General features: G+C 35.1%; 1 pseudogene; it reads right to left on the bottom strand.

Moving 5' to 3' along the window:
* Positions 1-3,008: 3,008 nt before the first annotated feature.
* On the bottom strand, positions 3,009-8,456 carry LOC107857919 (annotated as a pseudogene).
* Positions 8,457-9,220: the final 764 nt, after the last annotated feature.

Below are 9,220 nucleotides of genomic sequence, written 5' to 3' on the forward strand. Positions count from 1 at the left end.
CAGACACGTTCTCACTAAAAACTCCAATGAAATTTGAATTCACTTATACTCTTTTCTCTCTTTTTACTATTTTTTTTTTGTATTTCTCTGATATTATTGATGTCAAAAGTCTGGTTTCTCTCAGTATCTGGTTCTGATGTTTTTGTCTGATGATGAATGTTAATGTACGTTAAAGGTAGAGAGGAGTCCTTAAATACAGGACTTTGGGGTGAAAATGGGGTGGAAACAGTTACAAACAAGATAAGGAATCAGATAAAACAAATTTCAAATTTCAAATTTCAAATTATTTATTTATTTTTATTATATTTTTATTTTTTAAAGAGAAGATAATAATTATACCAAAATAAAAATAAATAAATAAAACAATAATAATAATAATAATAATAATAATAATAATAATCAATTAATTTTATATTTAACAAAACATAATAACAACATAGACAAAAATAAATATAATAAAATAATATTCAAATTATTAATTTATTTATTAAAATTTATAAAAGAAAACATATATATTTTAATTTTATATTATTTAAAATTAAAATTAAAATAGAACTAAAAATCAAAATAATATATGATTAAATATAAATGTAAATATAAATATTTAATATTGATAGACAAGTTAAAATTTAGGGAGGATCAAAAATCACATGTCTACATTTTTGTCCCTCTTTGTGTGAAATCTCGAAGAGTTTTCATACAAAGAAGTAGATTAAATATGATTTTTGACCCTCCAAATAAAAATAAAAATATGACCGAGTCCTATTTTTAGACATTCTACCTATCCTGGGTTATAAGGGAATCATGTCACAAGTAGTTCAAAGGTAGTATAGAGTGAGAAAGATTTAAAGTCGAGTGAGATTCCGTAGAATTTCCAGTTAACAACTTCTGCTTTTACATTCAATTGACTAATAAAGATCAAAAATGAAAAAATACAAAAAAATTGCAATCTCTAGAATCTTGATTCAAGCCTTCACGACTTGAATTTAAAAATTCACCCTATTCTTCAGGCGGGCTCCTGGACTTACAGCTTCTTCACCCTGTTCTTCAGGCGGGCTCCTGAACTTCCAATTTCTTCACCCTGTTCTTCAGGCGGGCTCCTGAACTTGCTGTTTCTTCACCCTGTTCTTCAGGCGGACTCCTGAACTTACAATTTTTTATTTTTCAAATATGTTCCTGAACTCAAAATAAAAAGTGAAACAGAAAACTAACATACCATTCTTCAGGAGGGTCCTGAGCAAAAAATAAATTTCCATTCTTCAGGAGGGTCCTGAGCAATAAGTAAATTCCCATTCTTTAGGAGGGTCTTGTCCATAAAATAAATTCTCATTCTTCAGGAGAGTCCTGAGCATTAAGTAAATTCTCATTCTTCAGGAGGGTCCTGTCCCATTCTTCAGGAGGGTCCTGAGCATAAAATAGATTCCCATTTTTCAGGAGGATCCTGAGCAATAAGTAAATTCTCATACAACACAAATAAATTTTTTTTCCCCAGTTTGTACTGAAAAAATTTATGTGTCACTGGATCTTAATATACCTCGCAAGGAATAAAGTTTATCATGACCGAGATTCAGTTTCGGATATTGTAACCATGCTTCTTGCATTGAGAGAAGTGTGAAATTGCATCTTTTATCTGAAAACAATTATTTTATCTCTGTTCCAAACAAAGAAAAATTGTGAGTTTTAAAACATGTGGTGGCAGGTTTGTGGTTTTCGGTTCTTGAACTGACTGTTCTTGCACTTTCCATGCTCAACTCTTTTCCAATCCATGATAATATTCATTGAATTGTCATACTTCTAAATCAGAATTCTGACTACTGAGATCCTCAACTCAAATCATATTTCTGTTGTATGAAGCTTCTGAGTTTAGCTTCTAATACATCTCTTAGATTTTCACGAGTTTAAAATGGTCAAATCACAATCATCTTGAGTACCTTACTTTTACTTTGAAATGTTGTCTTTGTGCATCGACCCTTTGTCTTGCTTTGTACCCTTAAAGGAGTTGGTAGCGAGTTTGGAGTCCTTTCTCACTCGACCTGATGTGAATTTGACTCAAAAAATAACAAAAATTTTCGTTTGATGACAAAGACACAAAAAATCAAAAATAAAAATAAAACAAAAGAAAAAGACAATAGATATCTTTTTTTCAAAATAAAGAGAAAACTTATCTGAATGTGGAAACCGATTCTGGTGATTATGACATGCATTTTGAATAAAACAACCAGATCTACCCACACCAATCATTACAACTTTTGTCCACTTATTAAGCTTCAAATTAAGCCAATCTTGAACTTGTTCCTTCTTGATAACAACCTTTCTTAAGCTAGTGGCACTTCAATGGGATTTTACCAATGAGCCTATCTCCTTTTCATTTCCGTCTCAGCTCACAGTCGTCTTATGGTGCCAGAAAGGGTTTTCACCTATAAGACTCTCATTTTTATTTTTTCATCATTTTTTTGAATAAACACCCAAAATTTGAAATATCATGCACTCATAACATGTTTAGCCTTGACATTCTCAAAGATTGATCTGAAGGCCTTTCTTTGGCTGTAACTTGGCTTTTAAATAGGGTTAGAAAGAAAGGTCGGCATGAGACTCAAAACTTTATACAACATTGGGTGAAACATATAACTTTGGAATCGATTCTTTTAAGAAAAATATTTTTTTTTGCCCTAGTTTCATTTCATTTTGGGTAATTTGAATTTTCTTCTGGTTAGACCGAACCCCGAAATAGGGTTGCCTACGTATCTTGTCATGGCAAGAATCAGGTCAAACGTAGTTCAGGACATTTCTTTTGCTTGAATATGGATTTTGATTGAATTTTTCTCTTTTTTTTCAACTCTTTTTTTATTTTAATTTGATTCCAAAAGAGGGGTTTGAAGAAAAATAAAAGCTCAAAGGGGTAAGCAAAGGTTGATATATTATTCAGATAGTAGAACAAAATGCCTTCATCATTTCAAATCTTTAAAAATGTAAGTACAAAACATACATAACATAATTGTACATGAATATCATACATAATATCTTTTAACTGCATCAGCATTGATCGGCATTCCTTCCATTTTGCCTTCTACATCAGTTAGATATAACGTGCCATTAGGTAACACTTTCTTCACCATGAATGGACCATGCCAATTAGGAGAAAATTTGTCTTTGGCTTCAATCTGATGAGGTAGAATGCGTCTTAGTACCAACTGACCAACTTCAAAATGTCTCTGACGCACCTTTTTGTTATATGCTCATGCCATTCTCTTCTGGTATAGTTGTCCATGACATATTGACGCCAATTTTTTTCATCAATCAAGATTAATTGCTCCAAACGAGTCTTGACCCATTGGTCTTCATCAATTTCAGTTTCCACAACTATTCGAAGTGATGGAATCTCAATCTCTGCAGGTATAACTGCTTCAGTTCCATACACTAACAAGTAAGGAGTTACACCAATTGAAGTCCGAACTGTAGTACGATAACCCAACAAAGAAAAAGGTAACTTTTCATGCCATTGTTGGGAATCCTGCACCATCTTACGGAGTATTTTCTTTAAGTTCTTATTGGCAGCTTCTACAGCTCCATTCACCTTTGGACGATAAGGAGTTGAATTCCGATGCATAATCTTAAATTGCTGGCACACTTCTTGCATCAGATGGCTATTGAGATTCGCAGCATTATTTGTAACAATTATCTTTGGAATGCCAAAACGACAAATGATGTTGGAGTGAATAAAATTGACCACCACTTTCTTGGTCACTGACTTGAAATTCGCAGCTTCCACCCACTTTGTGAAATAATAAATAGCTACCAAGATGAACCTATGTCCATTCGAAGCTTTTGGTTCAATTAGTCCAATTACGTCCATTTCCCAAGCCACAAAAGGCCATGGAGCAGTTATTGTATGCAACTCAGATAGAGGGGAATGTATCAAGTCTCCATGTACCTGGAATTCATGACATTTACGAACGAAATTGATAGAATCTCGCTCCATGGTAAGCCAATAATAACCTGCTCGGAGTATTTCTTTACCAAAACATACCCACTCATGCGTGGTCCACAAATCCTAGAATGTACTTCAGTCATGATTTTTGAAGCTTCTTTAGCATCTACACACCTCAAAAGTCCCAAATCAGGAGTCCTCTTATACAAGATTCCTCCACTTAACAAAAATCCACTAGACAAATATCGAATGGTTCTCTTTTGATTACCATCAGCATGTACAGGATATTTCCCAGTCTGAATATATTTTTTGATATCATAGAACCACGGCTCCCCATCAAATTCTTCTTCAATCACAATACAATATGCATGTTGATCATGAATCTGTATATGCAAAGGGTCAAATAAGTTTTATCGGGATGTTGAAGCATCGAAGATAAGGTCGCCAAAGCATCAGCAATCTCATTATGAGCTCTGGGAATATGTTTGAACTTCACTAGTACGAATCGTTGACAAGGATCTTGCAAACAACTTCTATATGGTAGGAGTTTTGAATCACGAGTCTCCCAATCTCCTTGGATTTGGTGGACTAATAAATCTGAATCTCCTAATACCAATAATTCCTAGACCCCCATGTTAATGGCTAATCTCAATCCCAGAATGCAAGCTTCGTATTCTGCCATATTATTGGTACAGTGGAATCGAAGTTGGGCTGTTATGGGATAATATTGTCCTGATTCAGAAATAAGAACCGTTCCTATCCTCACTCCTTTTATATTAGCAGCTCCATCAAAGAACAACTTCCATCTTGAATGGCAATCTCTGAAACAAACTCATCAACATACAATACCTCTTCATATGGAAAATAAGTCTTCAATGGCTCATACTCCTCATCAATAGGATTTTTAGCCAAATGATCCCCCAAGGCTTGAGCTTTCATTGCAGTTTGTGTCACATATATAATATCAAACTCTGTGAGCAACATCTGCCATTTCATGAGTCTGCCTATGGGCATAGGCTTCTGAAAAATATACTTTAAAGGATCCATATGAGAGATGAGGTAAGTAGTATAAGATTACAAGTAATGTTTCAGCTTTTGGGCTACCCAAGTTAAGGCGCAGCACGTCTTCTCAAGAAGAGTGTACTTAGCCTCATAAGTTGTAAACTTTTTGCTGAGGTAGTAGATGGCTTGTTCTTTTCTACCTGTGACATTATGTTGATCCAATACACATCCAAAAGAATTATCTAAAACAGACATATACAATATCAAGGGTCGGCTTGACTCTGAAGGAACCAAAATAGGCGGATTCGACAAGTGTCTCTTAATTCTGTCAAATGCCTCTTGACATTTTTCAGTCCATTCAACTTTAACATTCTTCTTCAACAACTTGAATATTGGCTCGCAAGTTGTCATAAGATGAGCAATGAATTTATTGATATAATTCAACCTTCCAAGTAAACTCATCACCTCCATTTTATTTTTTGGTGGAGGTAAATCTTGGATAGCTTTTATTTTTGAAGGATCTAACTCCACGTCGACTGACTATAAAACCCAAGAGTTTTCCTGACGGAACTTTAAATACACATTTTGCTGGGTTAAGTTTGAGATCATACCTCTGAAGCCTTTCAAAGAATTTTCTCAAATCTTTGACATGATCAGATTGCTCTCTCGACTTAATGAACACGTCGTCTACATAAACTTCAATCTCTTTGTGCATCATGCCATGAAACATTGTGGTCCTTGCCCTCATGTAAGTTGCCCCAACATTCTTTAGTCCAAAAGGCATGACTCAATAACAATATGTCCCCATGGTATAATAAATGATGTCTTTTCTGCATCTTTTGGATCTATAATGATCTGGTGATACCCCGCAAAACAATCTACAAAAAACACAAGATTATGTTTGGCACAATTGTCCAACAAAATATGGATATTGGGAAGTGGAAAATTATCTTTCGGACTTGCCTTATTTAGGTCATGATAATCAACACACATCCGAACTTTGTCGTCCTTCTTTGGAACAGGGACAATATTCGCCAACCAAGTAGGATACTGGGCCACTCGAATGACTTTAGCATCAAGTTGCTTCGTGATTTCCTCTTTAATTTTTACACTTATGTCAGTTTTGAGCTTTCTTAGCTTCTACTTGACAGGAGGAAAAGCAGGATCAATTGGCAACTTGTGAACTACCAAATCAGTGCTCAAACCGGGCATATCATCATAAGACCACGCAAAGATTTCTTTATACTCATGCAAAGCTTCAATTATAGCTTTCTTTTATTGTGGTTGAACATGTACACTTATCTTTGTCTCTCTAATATTTTCATGATCTCCTAAATTGATTGCCTCAGTTTCTTCCAAATTGGGATTTGTCTTATTCTCAAACTGTTTGAAATCTTTATATCCTCAAATGTTTCCTCTTCATCGTATTCAACCTCCTTATTCATTATTTCAAAATTAGATTGGGTTTTAAAATCTGGTTGACAATTCTTCATGCATGTCATATCATTAGAATCGACATAGAAAGAACTGTATGATAGAAAATAAATAAATAAACATCAGACCCAAAATAAAACAAAAGGAAACTGTACTTTATTAAAAACAAAGCTAGAAAGAGTTTTAACCTAAAATACCAAGGTAAAGGTATGAATTACAATCCTGAAATTATTCAAATTACACAAAGAAAAACAAGCTACTAAGATTGTAAGAAAAACAAACAAACAACCAAGACTCCTTCATAATAGGGAGAGGAGTGGCCTCCCAATTGTTAAGCTGGACATCAGGGTCGACAAACTGCACATCTGCATTGCTGGTACCTTCCCCGATTTCAACCATATCAGCTTCAATGAACATATTCTGAAAAAGTTCAATCAACTTTGTGCCATCATCATTCATTGATTCTGGATCAGGTAACTTGGAGGATCCGACATCACCGAATTTGATAAAAGACTCATGAAGTGGTGGTATTGGCTTGGTAAGTGACCATAACTCTTTCTTACGCTTTTTAGCCTTCTTTATATCTTCACCAGTAGGCTCGTATCCCAAACCAAAAGTATCAAAGTTCTCATAGAGGTTTACCGGATGAACTATGACTTACAAAAACATCCCTAGACCTTTTCCTGGTTCAAAACCATGCTTCAATATTTCATTCACTACCATAACAAATGCAGGGGACAATTGTGGTCTTGCGATGAGATTCCCCTCGAAGATATGCTCAACAGCCACTACCTCAAAGCTTGATGAATTAACACATTCGCAGTATCTGCTTTGATGGAGGAAACAGAGTAGTCTTTATATATGGATAAGTCTCCTTCACCATGAACAACTATCTCTTGCCTGCCACATTTGAATTTGACCATTTGATGCAACGTTGATGCGACTGCTTTAGCCCTATGAAGCCATGGCCTTCCCAATAACATATTATATGAAGCATCAATGTTTAGTACTTGGAAATCCATAGCAAAATTTACAGGTCCGATTGTCAATATGAGTTCTATTTCATCAAGGGCATCAATTTTTGATCCGTCAAAATCCTTGACGCATGCATTGTTAGGTCAAATTGTCTCCACATTAACATTCAACTTTTGCAAAGTTGACATAGGACAAATGTTAGCACCTAATCCTCCATCAATTAACACTCGAGTGACGACGGAGTGCTCACATTTTACAGTAATGTAGAGACCCTTATTATGTCCAATACTTTCCAAAGGCAATTCATCGTCTGAGAAAGTAATCTTATTCGATTCAAGGATCCTTTTAACAACTTTTTCCAGTTGATTCACTTTAATCTCACTGGGAACACATGCTTCATTAAGAATCTTCATTATAGCCTTGCGGTATTCCTCTGAATGTATCAATAAAGACAATAAATAAATATGTGCTGGTGTCTTCTTCAACTGTTCTATAACAGAATATTCTGGCAATTTCATTTTCTTTAAAAATTCTTTAGCTTCTTCATCAGTAACAGGTTTCTTGAACGTCATTCGTTCTTCACCGCCTTGTTTATTCTTTCTTAACTCTACTGGAGCATAACATCTTCCAAATCGAGTTAATCCCTCCACTTTATCTACATCTTCAGTCACTTCTTTCTCCTTGTGTATTACCACAACGCGATCATAATTCTAAGGGACTGCCTTTGTATCAACCACAGGCAGTTGTGACACTGGTTAAATAATAATAGGAGCTATGGGAGCTCCTTTTATGATTAAACGAGGCTTATTGGATTTTTCGGGAATAATGAGTTTCGACTTTATTTAACTTGACCCAATATTTTCTGAAATCTCTTTCCCCATCACCAAGGGATCATTGATGATTCAGGTTTTTCTATCACCACCTCCGTTTCTGCAGGCTTTTCTTTCATCAAATCCATAACATTTGTTGATTTTTCTGAATCAGTTTTAATTTTAATGATCGGCTTAAAGGAAATCATAGCATCTTCACCACTGAGTATCACTTCGAGCATGTTTGTTTCATTATGATCTGGCAGCGGATTTTGATTGACATTTGGAGTGCCTGGACTTTCTACCATAATCTGTTGGGTATTAATCAACTCTTGAATGGCTCTTTTCAGATACCAACATTTCTCTGTGTCGTGCCCTGGGCATCATAATAGTATTCACATCTTCTAGAATAGTCCAAATTTTTTGGAGGAGGATTCGGGATCCTTTTCTCAATTGGGTTTAGAACATTTATTTTTTTCAGCTTATGAAATAAACTGGTGTAAGATATTTCAATAGGAGTGAAATTATATTTTACCATGTTATCCCTTTTGAATTCTGCTCTAGGCCGAAAATTAGACCTCGGAGGGCCTCTTTGAACTTACGGGGCAATTAGATAATTTTAGATTGTTGGTGCACGCCACTGCGGGTAAGAAGGAGCCTGAACATATGGTTGTGTATTGTAAATAGGATATTGGGGAGATGAAATGAAATATAATGAATTATGTGCATATGGTTGATGCGCACCTCTCTAATTTTGTCGTGGACCTGCCATGACAGTTGCTACATCCTCTTTTCTTTTCTTTCCCCCAAAACCTCCTGCACCACTTTGAATTGCCTATGTTGTTGCTTTCAAAGTGGCCTGGCTGATGATCTTTCCTGATTTGATTGCATTTTCTACCATCTCTCCAACTTTGATAACTTCGACAAATATGCTTTCGATAGTAGAGAGCAAATGATGGAAATAATCAAGTTCTTGTGTTTGCAGAAAAATATCAATCATTTCAGATTATTTTATTGATGGTCTAAATATTGAAGCCTACTCTCTCTATTTGACGGCATATTCTCAAAAACT

This window comes from Capsicum annuum, chromosome 5, assembly GCF_002878395.1.
Source record: "Capsicum annuum cultivar UCD-10X-F1 chromosome 5, UCD10Xv1.1, whole genome shotgun sequence".
Lineage (NCBI taxonomy): Eukaryota > Viridiplantae > Streptophyta > Magnoliopsida > Solanales > Solanaceae > Capsicum > Capsicum annuum.